The sequence below is a fragment of the Salminus brasiliensis genome, chromosome 19 (genome assembly GCF_030463535.1).
Source record: "Salminus brasiliensis chromosome 19, fSalBra1.hap2, whole genome shotgun sequence".
NCBI lineage: Eukaryota > Metazoa > Chordata > Actinopteri > Characiformes > Bryconidae > Salminus > Salminus brasiliensis.
In genome coordinates, this window is record NC_132896.1 from 23809134 (window position 1) to 23831237 (window position 22104).

General features: G+C 39.4%; 1 protein-coding gene across 4 annotated transcripts in view; it reads left to right on the plus strand.

The window, feature by feature from the left end:
• Nucleotides 1-7112: 7112 nt before the first annotated feature.
• The window catches only part of LOC140540747 (teneurin-1-like), a 260632-nt gene continuing 245640 nt past the window's right edge, over nucleotides 7113-22104 (plus strand). For 2 of the 4 annotated variants that reach the window (XM_072663174.1, XM_072663173.1), the window contains exon 1: nucleotides 7113-7483. The gene's annotated coding sequence lies outside the window, so the exon portion shown is untranslated. Of the gene's footprint in view, nucleotides 7484-8838; nucleotides 8865-19234; nucleotides 19350-22104 lie in introns of those variants that run through there. The other 2 variants (XM_072663175.1, XM_072663176.1) reach the window with 2 other exon arrangements.

A 22104-nucleotide genomic window follows, 5' to 3' on the forward strand; every position in this document is an offset into this window, starting at 1 on the left:
TTCAAACATGGACATCTCTCTCCTACTTGAAAACACAGAGAACAAGATTTATTAGTCAAATACTGTGAATGCTATTTTTGTGAGGTTTTAATGACAGGAAATATTTTAGCAGTCAGTGCATTAATGATGTTGCTGCTACTGTAAATGCATGTCCAAGTATGCTGCCAGCAGCAGTAGCAGGGTGAACAAATTGGCTGGAGATCAGAAAAGACCATAGTTTTCAGAGTCTCTGTGAGGTAACAGTCAGGAAACAGGATGCACAACAGTGAAAGTGCCTAGGAGAATGAGGAGTAAGTGAGGCAGATAATTGCAGTGCTGAAGTATTCTTCAGCAAGCTTAAGCACTGCACATCTACTAGATTTCCTAGTGTGTTATCACAGTCTGCAAGGGGTAAAAATCAATTACCTGTTAATCGGTTATTTCCATTTCCAGTTCCACAAACAAAGAGAGACACACACAAGAAATATGAAATAAACTCCAGCAGCAGTACCACTGGGATTACATTTTAGAGACATATAGACATATGCAACAGTCTGTATAAAAGACCACTGCTCCAGACCTAGCTGCTTAAATTTAAATAACAGAAAAATAACAGACACATCAGACATATTTTCTACAAAAGTGTATCTTCACAGAAAAAGGCAAAACTCTAATAATAAAATAATAAATTAAATAGAAAATCAGCAGTATGAGGTTTTTATATGAGATCACCTAAAGCTGAAGCCAGGTTTCATCATCAATGATTTGTATATTTTTTTCCAGACTGGATCAATAGTAATTTCTTTCCATTTGGCAGATGTAATGGTCATGTTCATTCTGCTAATGCCAATGTTTTGATTACCCCATTAATTTGGTCACTATTTTTTATTTGATGACCAACTAAACAGAATTATGCCTCTTGTGCTAGGCAGTATCTTAGCTCAAACATATCTTTGAACTTATTATATTCCATATCATACAGTGGACAATTAAGCACTTTTGCACTCTTATATGAGGAAAAGATTCTGCTAAATGCCAAACATGTACACCACCTGCCTAATATTAAGTACTGCCAAAACAGTTCTGACCTGTCAAGACACTGACTCTGCATGACCTCCGAAGGTGCCCTGTGTATCTGGAACGTTAGCAGTAGATCTTTTAAGTTCTGTATGTTGCAAGGGAAGGGCTCCATGGATTGAACTTGTTTATCCAGCATGTACCATAGATCCATCAGATCAGATTGAGATCTGGGGAATTTGGATGCCAAGTCAACACCATTAACTCTTTGTCTTGTTCTTCAATCTGTTCCTGAACAATTTGTGAAGTGTGGCAGGGTGCATTATCCTGCTGAAAGAAGCTGCAGTTTGGAATATTGTTGACATGAAGGGGTGCACTTGATCTGCAACATCTTTAGGTAGATGTTACACATCAAAATGGCATCCAAATGACCCCAGGTTTCCCAGCAGAACATTGCCCACAACATCACACTGCTTCCACTGGCCTTCTTGGGCATCTTGGTGCCATATCTTCCCCAGGTAAGCAAGGCACTTGCACCAGGTGTCCCAGCTTGATCTTACAAAGTAAATGTCCACGTTTGTAGTTTTTGAACGTGACCTCTAGTGATGAACAAAAGACCTCTTAGAGTTGACTCACAACTGAGATTTGACTCGTCAAACCAATGTGAAATTTAATTTGATTACCTTCATCTACACCTAAACCTAATCTTAACATTATTCTAAACCTAAACTTAACCACAGTGAAATGAGGAAAGCAAGTGAAGTAAAGGAAAACATGATTCATCAGACCAGGCCACCTTCTTCTATTGCTCTATGGTCCATGGTTTCCATGCTCACATGCTCATTTTTATTTTGAATGGTTGTTTGTTATTGATTAACAGACTATCAGTAATGTATTACCAACACATCAGTGAATTAGAATCAATGAAGCGTCCGATACAGTAGTATTGTAAATGTCTTTTTGTTGACAGACAGCAAACAGTAGTTCTTTCTATATTATATTATTAGATGTAGTGTTAATATATTACTTACTTTAAATAACTTAAAGGACTGTTGTTGGTGTGTAACTTACATGGAATTCCAATATAGCTGATATGCTATTTTTTTAAGTAGATATATTTGTTAACAACCCTAGTCCAAACATTAACTATGTTAAGTTTCACTCAATAGTTTGTTAATCATTTGAACATCTGTAGATAATCTATAAGCGCCTATCCAATGAATATCCAATGGAAGTTTAAGTCAGTGTAAAAAGATTTTGTTCCAGGTCATTTTGGTGAATTTCTATTGGTCCATTCATCATCATTGTGTCTACAAAACATGCAAAAATAAAGGTTTTTGTGTGCCAGCAAATTCAGTTATTTATACACAATAAATAGCCAGTACCAAGGGCATAGTCTGCCATAGAAATACCCATGATCATAAGAAAGCACTTTATTGATTCTGTAGAAATTGTGCCTTAAGATTCCGCAAGGAATGTTGTCAGCAGCAAGTCTAAAGCAGCTTGTTGAGTACCCTGAAAGGATGTCTAACACCTGTTACATATTCATTAACGTCTCAAGTTAGCGTCTACAGACAAAAGGAGTATTTTTTATGATTTGATGATTTTAAAAAGTATCAGTCTTGGCCACTCACAGTCTCGGCCTTGACTCAGACTCAACCACTAAAAGTCTTAGTCTTAACTCAAACTCTATATGTCCCGAGTGACTCGGCTTTAGCTGTTTTGAACACTAGTTTTTGCACTGTGAAATTGTTTGACTCACACAATTCTGCTGATGTAATTTTTATTAACTTTTCAACCAAAATATCATAAATTGCTATATATCTTATTACTCTTCCACATTTTACACTGCTGCCAAACATGAGAAACATATTCTGAAACATTAAGGCCATTAGTCCTAATAATCATGTAAAAATAAATGCACTTCTGCTATTTACTTTCTTTTAGGAGTATAATTTGAATTTGAATTCTGAACAAGTGTACCACTATTATTTTTACAGCACCACAGCTGTGCTGTGCTCTTACCTATGCGGAGGTAACTAAGCTTATGAAGCATGTCAATTTCCACATTGTTTGGAGAAATGGATTAATCAATGGAACCATGTGGGATGTGTAGTGGAATTATTCTCAAGACTACTTCTATTGTACTGCTCTGCCACTGTAAGCCTTTAAGCCAGTTATCAGTTAAGGATTCTGAATGTATCCAGTGGTTATTTTCTATTTTAGGCAGTAATAAAGGAAGTAATAATGTTCACTGTTTAATAATGAATGATGATGTAACTAATATTATATATACCTGTTCGTTATTATTACAGTGTGACTTACTTTTACAATTACAGTTTATTTTACAGCTGTACTAAAGGAAGACATTTTTTCCGCAGTGGAATGATCAAACTTTTTTCAGAGCTTTAGCCATTACTGTGTACCTGATTCCTCAACCACGTACCACTCCCACCTAACCTCATTCAGTCATCTCCAACCTATCCCTGTCAGTTCCATCCCCTTAAGCTATGGCTGATTCAACAACATTTGGGCTGGGAGTTGGATCTTGACCATGCGATTCACATATCTGGTTGGTTCGTAGTCTGACTAAGTCCATTGATCCTCAGCGTGTCCCCCACGGCTGCAATGGAAGCCTGGTGGCTAAGCTCTAAGCTGCGGGCCACCTAAGCAATGCAAAAATCCAATCCCAAGTTCACTCGAAAAGATTTATGTACTCAGAAACTGTAAAACCCCATTACGCAAATGCATATCTAGGACAAACGCACATCTGAGAATATTTCAAATGTGGTACCCAAGATTTTTCCCCCTGAACAAGAACACATGGATTTGTGTAGGGGAGCTTGAGGTACAATCTAATGCAATGGAAAATGGAAAATGCACTTAAAGACAGGTCCATATGTTTTTAGACAGTGACACTACTGGTAAGGAATCACAATGTGATTGAAATGTTTTCTGCACTATGTAATTGTGGTGAAGTGCACTTATAGTAATAATAATAATGACATTTTAGATACTTTTTTTTAGAAAATTATATAACATATAAAACATATATGTAGGCTATAGGCTACACTACACAATGACCTGCTTAAAGCTGGCAGCAGCGTCATGCCTCTGGGGAGTCCTTTGGTTGTTCTTCAGGGTTTGACTGAGGTTTGCCACAGTGCTGAAAGGTTTGTTTTACGGAAGGTAAAAATTACAGTCAAAAATAACTGACATAGAAACTAATCCAAATAGGGCTTTAGTCAGTCACCTGACCACAACCTAATTGAGCACACTTTTCACTTAAGGCCTGACAGATCATCTTAAGGGAATAGACTTGGCATTGGGTGATGTCCATGGGTTCCAGGCTTCAGGCCGTCATTGACTGCAAATCATTTGACCAATTATTTTTGAGTTTGTAAAAATCAAGGTACTATGTTGATGTAGTCTGTAATTCTTAAACAATGTTGCAATGTTTCTGCAAAGCCTTTTAAAGCTGAAAGTCTAGACTTCAGTGACACTTTGATGGGTTCAAATGCATTGTAGTGGTGGTCAGAAGCAAAATGAAAAAACACTTATGAACCTTATAATAATACTTATAATGATACTCATAATACTTATGAACCTGACTGATACTAATACTTATTTATAGAAATCTTGAGCTTTAAGTTGTCCTGTGTGTAAAAGTCACAGCAAATCAGTCATGTGGCTGTAAGTAATTTTAAAATCCTGTGGCATACATTTTTGAAGCAACAGTGTTTGTAACAGTGTTGCAAAGTAAATAATTGCTATTTCTTTATTTAATCTATATTTTTATCTGAAATTATTTAAAATGTTTTTTTTTTGACTGCACAGAAATTTGTTCCCAACAAAGTAGCTTTTGCTGTTAAACATATTTTGAGTTCTGGTTTGTAAATAAAACATTTTGCTTATTGCTTAAGTACTGCTGCTTCTCTGACTTTTTGAATTAAGTTGTGTTAATTTTATATTTTGTTTTGTAATTGTCCTTTTATTATTTTCTTTTTCAATGCAGAACTATAAACATGACATCACACCCCTGTGCTACAGAAAACTATTTTACCACTTCTCATTTAGAACGTCTGTAACATTTTTTTGGGCATGTCTCTTTGTAGGTGGCAGTGCCTCATCTCTTCTTCAGTCTGACTATACCTGTCTGCTATACTGTTTGTGTTTTCTGTAAGTGACATGTAAGGGAAATCTGTCACATGAGAAAACTAATACATAAAAGCACAATTACAAACTTTCCAGTGTCTGTTTTCCTGCTGACAAGATTTCTTCACACTGGTGGTGATAGGAACCAGGGGATGTGATACTATCTACACTCTAAGCAAATATGTTCTTTATAGTACTAAAAAGGGCTTTTACTTATAACAATAGTGGGACCCGTTTTGGTGCCATATAGAACCATTTACAAAAGGTTTTCCACCAATGCAAAGAACACTTTAATCAGACAAAGAACAATTTAAGGATTCAAAGGGGTCTTCTGGATGTCATAGTACTATATAAAACCACTGTTTTTACTAAAAATCCACTGAGCCATACATATAGCCAATTCATGTACTATCCAGAATAAATTCATGTGTGTTTTGAGCTGCTGTACAGTATGTGGATAGTGGATAGTGGAAGTGGTAAATAGTGTTGAAAATAATTTTATGTTGCAAATTAAGTTACTTTATGTTGTACTTTGGCCTAACAACACCCTGTACCTGTATGTACCACATTGAATGTGTTTTTAAGATGCAAAATAATTGTTAAGTAGCTTTTAGATGCATTAAACACTTTGGACATCCAGTTATAATCACCACCATGGTTAATAATTCAGATTAGGGTAGTTTCTCTAGAATGCAGCATTTCACATTAATCCACTCTACAGAAATTTGATTACATTTGATTACAATTTGATTTAATTACACAGAAATGTGGAACACATAAAACTTCCATAAAACTCAAAAACAACCCTTTTTACACATGGCTGGTACCACTATTATTTTAAAAAAGCTCTTGCTGGTAAACTTTGTCAGAAAACTTTGCTATATCAGAGTTTTTAATGCAAAAATGATAGCATCCATTCTTTTGAGTGGTGCCTAATTGATTTAGTTGTACACTGTGGTAATAAATGTACCACACACTGATAAATTATGGCAAATTGCTACAAGGCAATCATTTTCAATAGACCATGTGACAAACACATACAGGTTATATGTTTGGTGCTAAATCCAAATCTGCCGTTCACCAGACAACGTCAAAAGTGTAAATACTGCACTAGGCTGTAGTCATATTTAAGTGCAGGTACTGCTGTGAGCTCTTAATTCTCTGACTCTCTGCTACATTTGTAGCAAAGAATGAACATTCTCTTCCCATTTAAGCACCCAAGGCCTTTCACAGTGTATACAGAGCTACAATGAAACCGCTTCAATTTTCTACAGAGATTTCTAATAAAATATAGATGCTTCTTTCGCTGCTGTGTGAAAACTTCACAGGCGATGCAGCTGCAGCAGCTGTTGCCCTTGCTGTTATGGAGAACACTGGGGCTATGAGCTTCTCCATATCATAGCTTGCTCCTCATGATTTTTTCAGAAGGCAGAGGCACCTTGCTCACCAGTACTCTGTAATCCGCAATCCCATAAGTATGTCAACACGTGATGATGATAATGATGAGGAGGAGATGGTGATAATTACTATGATAAACGGGAGGGGGCGGTGGCATTTAGTGGACACGAGTTTGAGTATCCCTCAGGGGTACCCTCGTTTTCGCATGGCGTCAGCAGTAACACCCTGGCCCCTTAAAACATAACGTTCTCCCCTTCAAAGACCCCCAAACGGACCGCACGAGGTCCAGCTAAAGCGACTGGGGTTAGACAAACCTTACTATACATTACTCCCAAAATAGAGAGAGCAAGAGAGCGAAAGAGAGAGAGACTCTGTTGGGCAAATGTCTGCAATAAAGTTACCATAAATATTTATTTTACACTTTTTTAAGTGCACTAACTAGTCAGGCTTTTCAACCAAGCATCCAAAACGAGGTCTCTCTCTCTTTCTCACACGCCATCCAAACCGAACAGCGGTCCACTCCCCCCTCTCGTTCAGGCTGTGGTATATTCCAGAGATGCTGATATAGCGAGTATGAGAGCTTGTCTCCGCAACAGCACGCTGTGCGAAGATTTGCCGTTTAGCCGTGGCTCACAGGGGGAAGAGGGGATATCTCCTGAACGCCGTGCTCCTCCCCACTTCACTTCTCTCACCAAGTGCCACTCCGCTCAGTTTCTGTGCTGCGTGTCAAAAAAGACAACCCCCAAGTCTTACACTACCGCTGTCTGACGATGCTAGATGGGTAGATAGACCTCTCGCGCCTCCGCTCTGAACGGATAACTGAGAGGGGAAAAAAACAATAAGGCTAAGAGGGATTTTATATGGTGATTAGAAGTGAGTCGGTGTGGACCAGATGGAGTGGGACTAACCTGGTATGGCAACAAATCGAGAAAAGGTAATGCCGGCTTGTTTCGGTCTCCTGCGTATGCTAGCGGCGTTAGATTACGCGCGCGAGGCACATGTGTGAAAACATGCTACAGTCAGTGAAGGGACGCTGGCGCGTACACACACACACACACACGCGTGCACAGGTTCAGCTTCTGTCAACATGTCGATTTATATCATTCGCCTGGAGTGTGAAAGATGTCCGGGAAAGGTCGGTGTGTGGTGAACTGGCATTTTACTGAGGGAAATGGTAGCCTACGGAGGGCGGTTTGGGCGGTATTCGCGTTTTATTTCACCTGTCAGGTTGAGGACAGAAAAGTAACCTGAGGTGGACGAGAGCATCCTAACATGTCTGAGAGGCTGAACGCTTCACTGAATAAAAACAAGCGCGTATCGCTCGTAACTTAGACCCAAAACTGGGAGCCAGAGCCAGGCGACTGTGTCCCGCCACTGTCTTCACTGTTTTCCTTTTTGGGGTCGATTGGAACGACGTCGGCGCTGGGTTGCAGCCTGGCTGTGGCTGTGGTGACACACTTCTTCTCGGGGGGACCTGATAAGAACGAGGCTGAATTAGATATCGGGTTATTTACGTTTGTAGGCCTACAACTGATGAACATCTTAGACAGATCATGTAGGCTGTTGGGCTGTGATTCAGGAAAGGACGCCGAGGACCTCTTCTTCCTTATAACCCGATATCATTAGCTACTAGTTGGAGCAACAAGGCAGAAAAACTTTGCTTAGCCGTTGTTTTAGGACATTGTATGTTTGACTGGAGTGGAGTGGAGGTCGTGGCACGCCGGACTGACAGCTGTTTCAACTGTTTGGTCGATTTAGTACGGCGTTTTTGTGATAACTTATCATTCGTCAGCCATTGTTTGTAAAATGTAATTGGTCAAATAGTATAAATTGTCAAATAGTATTATTAGATAAATTTTTGTATTAAATATGGATGTGCTTATTTATTATACTATATGGTACTGTACTAGATGTCTTCTATCCAGTGCTGTAAAGATATAATCATCTTATTTTTAATGTAATTCTTCATATATATATATATAAATATAAATATAAATATATTCATGAAATTAGAGGCCCAGCCTGACATTAACGTTTGTCTGGACGTGGTGAATCTGACGGCTGCTCTGATCTAACTGATCCGAGCACAGCCCCCTCGTTCAGTGGCCTTTCTTGTCTACATGGTGCCGTATGACTTGGACGTTAACTCTTGTATCACATGCATCAGGCTGTCACACTTCTAAGTCTCTTAGCAGTGCCCTGTGAATCAAACACTGGCTAGCCTGCCTAGTTCTGTGGTGGTCATTGCACTTTGGATGGAAGGTGAAAAAAACAGCTCTTCTTTGTCACTTCTGCCAGTGTCTTGTTTCTAAGAGGTAGGCCTGCTCATTTTCCCATCAACGGCTTGAAAACCTTGCATTTGCACTGAGTAACTCGTGTTTACTTGTATTTTGTGTCTTCCCTGGGTGGAGGAAACCGGACGAGTTTTTCTTCTTTTCTCAGTGGCGAATGTTGCACTGTAACCTGTGAATTTTTTTTATTTTTTTTAAGACCACATAAATCAGCACTGGGTCAGTGACAATGTTTTCCTTTCAGGTGCTTTTGTTCGCAGGGAATGAAGTGGCGTAGCTGTGCGTTCCTCGTCTCCAGTCCCCTGAATTAATTGTGCTGATAAAAACCAAGGCAATCTGTTGCTGCTATTCGTGATTAATAGATGAGCATCTGTGCTTGTGTACTGTATACCACCTACTCATACACTCGCAGACTGAATTCTCCCATTGTTCCAGGGAGGAGCAGCCTGTAAATAGAAGACGGCATATGCAAGCAAGCTTCAATCCACAGGCAAAAGGAATCGGAGGGCCTTTTATTGCCATAATACAAGGCTTAATGGAAATACCCTTGTGAGGGCATGCCAGTACTGTCTGCTTTGCGTTAAATTAGGAAACACATGCTGTTCTTAACAAAAAACACAACTGTCTGGGCATTGAGTGATGGTTATAACACATACGTGTGAAGATGAACCATCCTGTACATGACAGGGCTTTTGCGTGCATGTCAAAACAGTGTAGTGCTACCGTCTGTAAGCAGCCAGTAGTATTTGGCACTTTTTATCTTTGTATAATTACTGTATGCAGTCTCCTTGATTGCAGGATGCGATTCACTTAAATAACCACTGCGTCAGTGTTTGTTGCCAAACATGACTAACCCGGGTTACTGGTGCTCGTAAAAACAGCTCTTACAGATGTTGCCAAGAGAGGAGAGGAAATTTGTGGAGGTGTACGTGGAGTAGCGTGTTGAGATTCTGAGGCTGCACTCGGCGCTAAGCAGACTCTTGGCTGTCAGCTCCTCTCCTGCAGAGAGGCGATGTAGCGCCTCGTGCATGCTGTACAGTGCCAGCCTCCGGGCACCACAGCCGCCTTGAGTGAATGGTTGACACTTCCCTGGCCTTTATCCAATAGAAGGGTGTCTAAAGTGGGGCATTGGACAGCACTGTTGAAACAGGTAGAGAAGCCTGTGCCTGAGAGTTTTATGCAAGATGTCCTGGATTCCTTTAGTTTCTGTTTTTTTCATACTTTTGTTTTGCGTAAAGGCAACAGAGGGCAATGAATAACTGCTATTCCTATGATCTTCTTTTGAGAAATGGCAACAAACTGTGGTACCTGTTTTTTTTTTTTTTGTGATATATCAAGCAGAGATTCAGTACATAGCAGTGGCAAGTCCCCCTCCAGGAAAAATGTGGAAAAAAAAAGGACCATTTGTGTGTGGAACTGTATGATCTCCATTAGGATTACAGCATTGGTTTGCTTGCAACAGTTCTCCAGCACCATGCTGCTTCTCTCTTGGCCACCCAGCTGAGCGTAAGCAGGGCGTGTGGTTTGTATTTGGATGCAGAGCCTCCCAGGGTAGCAGTAGCACAGCTGCCTGCTAGCCAGTGTGGAGTTCCCTTCACCACAGGGCTCTGTACAATCCAATGCCCCAGGTCGATATGGAGACATTTCGCTGCAGGAACTGGCCATGTGTGGAGGTTCTGGCCTTGTCTTGGCCATTAAAAGTCTCACGGCACTCAAGTTGTTGTGGTGTATTGACATGCATTTCCGCCCTAGTTGCAAAAGTAACCTGTTCCTACAGGCTATCTGCCTCGGTCAAATGCAATTGAGAATAAGGATTCTCCATGATAAGACTACTGGCATTGGAAATGAACTTGTTTCTAGCAAGTCACAAACGCGGAAGGACACAGTCCAAAAAGGACAGTTGGCATTTCAAGCAGAAGCCCCAGTCTCTCTCTCTCTCTCTCTCTCTCTCTCTCTCTCTCTCTCTCTCTCTCTCTCTCTCTCTTTCTCTCTTTCACACACACACACACACACACACACACACACACACACACATACACACAGCAAGGCCCTATAAATTGGGGGTGCTGAAATTTTAATTTAGCAGCACACTTATATTTAGTTGCTGTATTGTTAAGGTCCCCTATCATTGGTTACTGTAGGTCCACATGACTAGCTTTTAGAGGCAAAATAACTAGAAGCTAAACCTTAAAAATACCTAAACACCAATATAAATATAAATATAAATATAAATCGTCACTGTCAGGCAAACATCATATCTCCACATTTGCAGCTTTATAGAAGAAGGACAAACCCTTTTTAACTTTAATTTAAAATCAGTGTAGAATGATTTTATTCCAAGTAATTTTGGAACATTTTTTGTGGGTCCATCATTAACTTTTGCAACAATATAAAGTGACAATATAAAAATGCCAGATTCAAATTATGTCAAAAAATGTTTTAAGACAGCAGTACAATTCACAAACAAGTTTACCAAAGTAAAACCAAGTTGACCAGATATGAGATTTCCAAATTAATAGATCAGATCAGGGTCACACAGTTATAGCCAGAAGGCATGAAACATGCCATGTAAAATATGGCTTTATTTTATTTATTTATTTTCTGAAATGAAAGGAGATGAATGGATCGTGTAGGCTGTTCATGTTTTTCATTGGTCTTGATAAATGAGTATGTGTTAATGTATAAATGTAGTTGCATGTTTTAGGTATTTAAGTCCCTCCCACTCTCACACATACACTATGGTCCTGCAACTTTGGCCTACTTTAAGCCCCCCTTGGCCACAACGTCCCAAAATCTTAACCACCTTAAAAGGGCTCCGCTATTCCGCTACACTGTACTTTTTCACTACTAAGGACCCTTTTTGCTAAGTGTTTGGCTTTATACTTGTGGTTTCATGAGAATCTAATTGCATCACCCCATAAGTACATATGATTAGCTAGGCTTCCTAATTAGCTTACTTAGCCATGTACCTTGCAAGTATCTCAATTTGCAATGCAGTCCTCCATGCTGTTTTAATCTAGATCCTCCTGTGTCTTCAATGAAAAAATGGGTAAAGTTTCACTCCCCCCAAATTTTGATATTGAGTATGTGATTTACAGGTAATCTACACACAGCACACATTGTGATGTTTTTAATGTGCCCAGGCCTAATTACAGATGAAACTATGATTGCTCTGTAAGTACTTACAGGAGGGCTTTAGCAAAAAGAGTCACCAAGCAATTGCTACACTGCATGACTGCATAAATGCACGCATGTCACAGGCTAATACAGAGTTTGAAGATACAGGTGGCAAAGAAAAAACTTTAATTAATAAATGAGTTGACAAACATAACGAGTGCACATGCTTCCAGCCAGCTGTACTGCATGATACACTTAAGCAATACTTAACACACTACCAAACTCTGTGGCGTGTAAAAATAAATTACTGAGTTGGCACAGTTGACCCTAATTTTGGTTCAAGGTGACGAAGAAAAGATCTAAATTACTCTGAAAGGAGCGGTGTATTTTATAACTATGTATAACAGCAGAATCAGTGAATGCATTTAGATTATTTAAGATTATTTAATAGGGTTAAAATTCACATTCAGTGACTGTGGTGCTCTTGTATTAGTGCAATCAGTAAAAAAAGATCAACTGTTTTGAGGTGACTGTCGATGCAGGACATGATCAGACTGTGTCACCAAGAACTGTCCATGACCAACAACATAAATATGTAATATAATAGTTCTGCAGTGCTTAAACCCCTCATTACAAAGATGAACACACATTTGATAGTTCAGTGGTGCAAAAATCATCAGCCTTGGTATACAGAGTGATATGGCCAGATTAGTTATCCTTCACTAGGTTATTGTGTGAGTGGGCGAGTGCATGTGTGGCAGGCAACATGAGAATGGTCCAGACCTGAATGCTTGACCCCTACAGTGAGGGCGTTTGGTGGTCCTGTCATACTCTGTGCGTCTTTATCCTTAGAGGGATAAGTCATTGCAATTCAAAACAAAGCTATTGTGATTAATGACCATGATCTTATAATTAAATAATTCAGTCCTGAAGGGAATGGTCTCTTTCAGAATGACTGACTTGAATGGCTTGATGAAGATCATGTAAATCATATGCTGTGGCTTATACAGTCACTAAATAGAGTTTTGGATGATACAACTTTCTTCAATCACATCATTAAAACACTAATTGAAGAAAAATGTTTTGGAACTACATTTTTCCATGCCTCCAGGAAAGTTCCTGGAGTCAATGGCAAGGTGCATTGGAGGTCTTCTGGTGGCTTAAGACATTTATTTATTACCCATCTGCACATATGCATACAATATATAAACCATACCGCTTTATGTACACCTAAGGCATCCTTATACATATTCTATGTTTAACACACAATACAATATTGTACTACATTTACTATATTATACAATATTTTGGCTTTTTTCATTTTATTTTATTTTCTGAAGTTACAAAAGAGTAAAATCAGCAGAAGTGTCCACATCACTCACATCTCAGTCTTTATGTATACATTTAGTTGATTGAGGGAGTATTTCTACAAACTCTGTGAGATCACTCAAGGTGTGTTTGCCAAGACGGCTTTGAAAGCAGTCCAAGATACTTAGCGAGCACCCTGGGGAAACTGATTGGTTGCACCTGGTTCGGACACTGCATCTCCTAAAAAAAAACCTGGTTGTATTCTGGCAATGCAGGCCAATAGGGGCAGAACAATCTAGAAATTAGAATTATTATTAAGGACACACTAATGTGGCATTATTGAGCAAAAGCAGCTTGTCACCTTGTCCACTCTGCTTCTGATGGAAGAGGGAGGTGCTGCCTGCTGACCCGATGCTTACTCAAAGTAATTGGCAACCCTCAGCTGAAAATTACTGTATAATTGCTATTGTAATGACCATTGTGCTGTTTGAAACTGCTTTTTTTAATGTGCTGCATTTCCATCACTAAAAAGGATGCCACCTAGGGTTCCAGTCTAGCTGTCATTACTGTTGGCTTTAAAAGAAGCCATTAACTTCAGGGGTTCATGGCTGCTGATTCATGCTTTTGTTTTTCATCTTTAGAAAGCAGATTTTTTTTATTTATAATTTAGCTTCTACTTCATTTTATTTTAATTCGTATACTGTTGCTGTGCAGTCGATTTGCTGTGCAGATCGGATTTGCCCCAAAACATAGTTTTCAGTCCACTCCTCTTATAGGGAGAGCTTGATCTGTTTATGTGCGAGAAGATTACCACGTTGCTTGTGTTATAGCATGAAATCATATGTGTTATATTCTTCGCGTATATGACCTTGGCTATGACGATGCAGTAGTGGCAAATACGTGGCATGATTAATGTCAGTAACTTTCGTCATCTGCTGGATATGGCCTCCTTCCTGATGAATTATTGAATAAACCAAGTTGAAGAAAATGCTGAGCGATCCTATGTACCCCTGGCATTTCTCCTGCCCCCCTTTTGTGCGTTCCCACCGAGCAATAAGATCACTTTTGTTACCCTGTTCTGCATTATTTATGATTTCTCATTTTATGAACTATACCCTGTGGCACTGCTTGCTCTCTAGCCCTATTGATTTGTACTTGCTCTAGAACTGGGCTTAAAATAATGCACTGTATGAAATTTGTGTGCTCCGCCTGAGTTGATGGGGGCTGTGCGGAGTGCACCAAATGATGCTTGTTGGAGTGGTGATGCGGTGCCCACGGCCATTTTGGGATGGGATTACTTCCTCCATGCCTGTGCGATGCTCGGGAGTCTTATCATTCCTATATGTCAACCGAATGGGAGGCTTGGTGCCAGCCCTTCATTCCACAAGAATAGCCAGGCATAGCACATGTCACTTGTTACCCACAGTTCATCTGCAGTCATCCACCCCCCCTCAGGGCCCGACTGACTGCTGCGCCTCCTGTCTACGCAGCTGCCAAGTTTAAACACTTCCCCCTGTGGACTAGCCTCCTTCAAATTACTGTCTTATGAACATGAGGAGAAAAAAAAAAAAAAACACAATTACTCAGTCGCTTCCCCAAGCCTTGGATCTGCAGCCATAGGTGACTCCCAGGCACTCCAATAAGGCCTCCCTCCCTCCCTCTCTGTACTTAAAGCACTCATTTGCAATAAGACAGAAAGACACTACTCTAAAAGCAGATGGCTCGTTTTCTTCTCCATGTTCTGGGGCGTTTGAGTAGCTAGCTGTTGTCATGGTGCTGGGTGCTATTAGGGTGGTGTAATCTATTCATTTGTGGGCTAGGGGCGGAAATCATAGATGATTCTAAGTCAGATGGATTGCTCCAAAATTGGTATGAGGAAGGGGGGAAAAATCCAATTTATTTTCTTCCATCAGTGCATTAAGAAAGAGTAATCAAGCGTTGACACATGAGTTTAGCCCTACGTTTTGACAGGATTGGCCTGGATATGGCAGAATATCCCTCAGAGTAAGGCTGAACTATAAGTCCAGCTAGAACAGCAGGGGTTTATTTATGTTACACCTCACCAAGTACACTGTACACTGTGTGCCATTAAATGACTTTTCGTTGTTCATTCATCATACTATATAATACAGATTTAGCCACAACATCTTAGACACATTTTGTCTTTTCTTTTTTTTTTGTGTGGACAGCCCTAGGATCCAGTAAGGGTAACAACCAAAATAAAGAACTGGGCAGAATAAACACTCACATGCAAAAGGCGTCATAATGGTCGCGCCAGAAGAGAGCTACTAAACTCTCCAAATGGCGCAATAATGAAAGAATAAATAAAGGTAGTGGTGGAAAAAGACTATTAGGCACTGCAATATTGGAGGATCCAGGCTTGAATCCCTCTTAGGTGTGAAATTAGTACTGCCTTGTCATTTCAAGTTAGAGGCCCTCCAATGCAGAGAATACAATAAACAGTTACTAATCTTGTATACGCAGTAGTGAATCTCCTTGATGAACTGCTGGCACTGCAGAGTTGCATCTGCTGGGACCTGTAGATCCGAATGAAATCAGGTATTAATCAAGTCACTGGACAACTTTAGAGAAAAGAAATCAATTTTTGTTTCTTTCCAAACGCATCGGGACATAAATTGGCCGTGGCATTAAAGCACACAGCTTGGCAGTACTTGTCAAAATAATTAACTACAGATTCATTGTAGTTGCTGTGGCTTCTTTTTCCATTCCTTTTGATAATTTGAGAGGATGAACAGTTTGTGAGTTTGAGAGCCGGCATGACACTCGGGTTGTTCAGGCAGTGTAAGCATAGTTCTTAAGCTCATGTGAGCTACAGAGTGTCCCATTCTATTGCCAGTGCTTTTTGAACACCTGTATCAGCAGCTGAATTCACTAAATAGATGGGGTGTCCTCAAACGTGAGGATATATAGTGTATATAGGTCCCACAGGAACTTTCCATATAAAATTCTTATTGTTATAAGTCATATGTTGTGAAGTCTGCATTTAGGTTTGTTATGCTGGCACGTTTGTTAAATTACCAAGTGTGACTGTTACCACCATTTACAAGTGTGTTATTGTTTTTCAGCCGAGATGTGATGTTTATTTGCACACCAGAGGGATTTAAGATGTTCGTTTGATCTATAATGACATGTTTATGCTTAAAACTCCACTTGGGAATTTCGACGAATGATTCATTTTTCTTTTGTTTTGTGACTGCAACACCTGTGCCATAAAACTGCAAATGCCACCCTTAGACTGAAGCCACTGAAAACCCTAAAATAGTATAGTGTGTTCTCTGATAATTTTCTCTAACCTAGTTCTGTGACCATGCTATTTGTTCTATACACCCTGGTGGGAACATCAAAATGCTGTATACTGATCAGTCAATGTGCACATGGAAACATTGGCTTTTGGTATTGACTAAGCTTGTAGTTTTACCACTGCACCGAAAATTATTTGAGTCTTCTAAACTTTCCTTAGTTCATTTCTAAAATGAAATCAGTCCTGAACATGCTGCAGTGTTTAATGGTTTGGCTGAAACTAAAAGAATAATAAACTAATTGAAAATGAGCTAATTTGGGGCATGACCAGTGGTTGTAGTATTCCAGTATGTTATATGAGCTCTGCTTTTCCAATATTTTAGATAAAAAAAACCCAATTAGACTTTCTCCAAGGAGTCTCTTAGCCGGGGAAGTCATGCTTTGTGTATGAGAAGATATGGTATGTGGTTTATAATATATTTTTTACTGTATTTGACACACGGCAGGAGACCAAAGCTTGCATTAACAAACATAATACCATGCATATGCTGAACGTTCTTTACCCAGCTCCCCTTGTGACAAAGGGTTTGTAACTTGGGTTGAACTTGGTTATTGGAGACTTGAGGACTGTATTTTCAGGAGATTTTTAAATACTCTTGCTGTTGTAGTCGTAGCTCTATGTTGATTGTGCTTGTCAAAACGCCAATATCTTATGTTACTGCAAGAATTCTCTTGAACGCGTTTAACAGTTAACACTACCTAGAAAGTTGAACCTAGACGGCCTCCAGAATGGACCAGACATAAAATTATTTCAACATGTGAAATTAATTCAGTCAGACAGATTTATACATTGTATAAGTATGCATATTTATTTCAGAAGTAATGTCAGTTGCAGCACTGGGAATTTAAAATAGATTTTTTTTTCATCCAAGGCCAAAAGGCCGTAGTGCTTGGATATGCATATTCATCAGGGTGAATTCATCATACTGCTGCACGTGTACATGTCTTTTGATGTCCGTCTGAGTTTTCTTTTTTAGCCTGCAGATAACAGCGAGAGTCCCAGCCTGATTTTAGATCAGGGCTGTCACTTGTGCAACACACTTCACTAGGTTTACTGCTCAAAGCTCTGCAGCCTAATGCATTTAGGGGCAAAAGCAGGAACATGAAAAAAGCTTGACTGGACTAATTTGGTCTAGAAGACTTTTGCTTTTATCTGCTCCTCTTTAGGAGTAAATTCTAATCTTGTCATTGCCGATTGTGGGCTGTTAAGAATGACTAAAATTACATAATTGTTGTCTTATATAATAAAAACATAATATTTTTGTATTGATAATATAGGAGAAAGAATGATTGCTTACACTGGATTTAAAAAGCACCATTTCTAAGCTTTCAATAATTCACCTGGAATCTGACCTTCCATTCAACATTTTGTAGTAGTTCAAATATCTGTGGGGTAACAGAAGAAAAAACCTGGAATTGCTTCAAACATGCTGCAGTCTTGTACCGATTTCACATAGAAAATACCTAAGATTAAATCACAATGCAAAAGTAATGTTATTGTTACAAGCAGTGAAATATGGAATTTTTTAAATACAGTCTTTTCCACTGAAGTAAAATGATTCAGCACTATTTTAGATTAGTTCATTTTGTCAAGCGTTGAGCTGTAGCTCCCTGTAGGCTTGAAAAGCTGTATGTGTTGCGGCCTGCAGAGTATATAATCTGGTGGCGTTGATTAGGAATTGGTTGTGGATGTGTACATGTTTTTTTTTTTTTTTCTGTTGAGGACAATTTGATCAGATGTGAAAGACAGTCTGCTAGAATCAGCATTTTTCCTCTCCAGCATGGAGGCCCAGCAGTGGACGCGGCCACACGGCCAGCTGATGAGGCAGATAACACTCCTTGAGAGTGAGGGATTGGAAGGGGGAGCTACAGAGTTTGACATTTGCCTTCTTAATGATGTTAAGTCAGCTTGCAGACTGCCATGCTGTCTGTGACAGCTCCAAATGTGTCTGTGCTGTCATTGCTTTGATCGTCAGAGCTGAGATCTATCACTGCCTATATTTGCTGTGATGCTGACTGGAAAATGGTTGAGGAATACATACATACATACATACATGTTTCCAATCAGCATCACAACAAATATAGGCAGTGATAGATTCAAGCTTTGTAGATATAGGATTAAGAATTCTAAATATCTAATAAAAATGTAATGAAATTCTCCCCATGACAGTTGTTTGATAGCTGTGTGTCTGTAATCAAAGCGATTTCTTACTCTGACATTAAGTATTCCTGATAACCAGTTTGAAAGGGTGCTCTCTTGAATTTTAACAGTGTTGCCCGAACTCTGTGATTGTACCATACGATTTCATATCTTTCACTATACCCAGGGGTACTGGACTCATCAGTTCACTGCAGAAGCACAATTTGCTTTGTACATCTGTGCATTAACCTTTAAACCTTGGCTCCCTGAGTAAAGAGCATCTCCAGGCTAGGCACCATGAAAAGGACAAAAAAGAAGCAGTGGTCCACCCACTGCGCAGTTTGTGCAGTACTGCTGTCTCCATGTGCATTACGTGTCCAAACATGTGGGAGCGGGGAAATGAGGCAGGGGATTGCAGGGAGTGATACATGCCCACACCGACATGTAATCTGACTACCGTAGCTCCGTGTTTTTTTTTTTACATTTTTTTATTTTTTTTCACGTCCAGGTGATTACAGACCTGTCCAGCTGTGAAAAGTCAGACTGCGTGAAGGGATTGGCATCCTAGGAGGAAACAGGCACCGGCTGGGTTTAGCAATTAATTGCATCTTTTTATCCCTTCGGTAGGTGTCTACCTTAGCTGATTCATTTCCGGCGAAAGTCTTGTTTGTTATCCACATCCTAGCGGAGGGTCGGTTGTTGGGGTGCCAGGCTTGATTTGGCCTCATCACATGGTTCGATTGTTGCATTGGACTAACTGTGGCAACAGCTTGCTTATTAACCACGCATCAGAGCTGTTGAAGTAGGAAGAAAAAAAACTATTACTGAGATGATGGTGTTTTCTCCCTTAGGCTTTGCAGTGCTATTTGCATCTAAGACTATTCACGATAGTTCTAGGTTGAATCTGAAAACATTTACCTCACAAACTGCAGGAAGACTTGTGGGGTGGAGGGAATGCTGTCAGGCTTGTGCTTGTTGAGCTGAAAAAAAGAAGATCCCAAAATAGATCACATGAAATTTCCTGGATTCAAAAAAGCTCCTCTCCCTGAAAACTAGATAGGACTTCTTAGGGGGGCTTTCTTCTCCCTGGGCTCTGAATAAATTGAAGCAGTTCTGGAAGCTACCTAATTCACTTAGCTTTGAATCCCTACCTTCTTATGACATATTATTCCATAAGCGGCAAACAAAACCGACGCGGAAACTCTACAAAAATAATTTCTTTATTAGTTCTCTTCCATCTGTGATTTGTTGCTTCTTCCAAAACAAAACACCTTTGATTTTTTTATTCTTTTTTTAACAGAGCTCATCTCCAACTGGCCCCTGTTTTCTGTTTCTTTTCGTGCCTGTGGCTGTTACACGTTAACTGGTTCATAGTGCATGCAGATCTGAACTGATTTGGCAGAAGCAGCACATTAGTGGAAGAAGCAAGGTGAAACAGGCGCATCTTTGCAGGATGGAACAACTCCAATTTGTAATTCCTATTGGGATACTTCAAAACAGCTGTAAAATGGGGTGCCCATGACTGTCCGCTTTTCTGATACTACCAAACCAGTAGGTTTGTAGCTTATGGTATATTCTGGCCTATGAGGAGACTGATTTAACAACCACACATCACAGCTTTGACCTGTTAGAGTCTGTTTGTATGATTTTGTAATTGAATTTTAAGCACGACTGTGAAAAGCCAAGGCTTTACACTCGTCCAGTTGTGAGTCATGAAACGTACTGCTTTCCTTGCCTGATGTGGTCACCATATGGTTCACTTGCTAATCAGCTCTGCTAGTGTTACTGGGGCCGTGAAGTAGAGGTCAGGCAAAATTAGAGCACCGATATGGAATTCATGGGCCAGCATGATAACCAACAACAAAAATAAGCTTGTTGTGGCTGATACAGATTATCAAAAGCAAATATTTTAAATAAATGATTTACATTTTTAGGGTGCTTTGGCAGCTAGGAGAATGCATATTTCAGTGTGAGCAAGCTAAAAATAGGAAAACATTTTTGGTTGTAATTATCTCTCAATTTAAAGACTGGGTGGATTATAGGGATTACATTGGGAAAGACTAACATTGCTGTAATGTGAAACAATTAATTAATAAACTTTAACAAAAACAAAAAAAAAACAAAAAAAAAGCTACACATTCAGTAAAGTTCCGTTAAACTGTTTTATTTCCAGTTAAAGAATATTTATTTATATTATGGAGTAATCTTGGCTTATTGTTATTGTTTAGTTTTTAAAACTCTAAAAATAGTAAGATGTTGGTGGAATTCTCTATTCGAGTGCATTGTTTTTTAGTACCGTTACTAAGCAAATGTACACAATATTTAATTTGTTTTCATATTACAGTATACCTAACAGCGGTATACCACTTCTATACTAGTCATGATATTAATAATGCACACTATGTTTCCAGGGTAACAAATTTTATCAAGTTCATATCATATTGCCCACATCTACTCACATTAATCTACATCCTTTTTTCTAAAGACATCAGAGAGCTCTTAGGATCTCATCATGGTGACTCCACTCACTTAGAAAATCAGGTTTAAATAAGACAGGCTCCTCCAAAATTCTTAATATTGTTAAAACAAAGCTTAAGATCATGCCCATATGTTTCAATGTGTTAAAAGACCAAAGGTTTTATGGGGTGTCCTAAAATGACTGTAGGTAATATTTGTTTGGGAAACACATCATTCCATTTGTTCAGGAAACACATCATTCCAGTCTAAATAATCAGTTTTGGAATTCATTTTATAATCCTTTTTACTTTTTAAATTTCTTCTATTTTTATATCATCTAGCATCACATTGCCTTTTCATGGTCAGATTTACTCTTCCCACAGATCAGTATGTTTTCTTTATCCTCTTATTGGTGAGACAGCATGTGTCCACCAGTTTAGGATGTATAACATTTCAGTTGATGTCAGTAAATATGTGCATGAAAACATCCTGGACCTGGCACAGCAGAGCTGTCTCAGCTGTGATGACCAATATGCTCTGAGCCACACTGTGGTGTCACTGCGGCAGATCATACAAAGAGTTAGATGATCCTATGTGTGCGCTGCTGTCCCTGCTGTTTTGCTAGGGATGCCACCTCCAAAGCTACTGAACATGATCCAGTAGTCACCTCTAGTGTCGGCAAATGTCACATAGTCCCTCCTGAAGGGGGACAATGCCTTGTCATGGCTCTCTTTAGCCAGCCCTGATTTGAATAACCCATCAATTATTTGGTGGACCTTTTTATGAAGGCATAGAAATGTAAACTTTTTCAAACTATATAATCTAAAATTGTGTATGTGGCATTATATCTATATACATACTATATTGTCGGTAGTATTCACTCGCCTGCCCTGCACACATATGAACTTGAGTGACATCCCA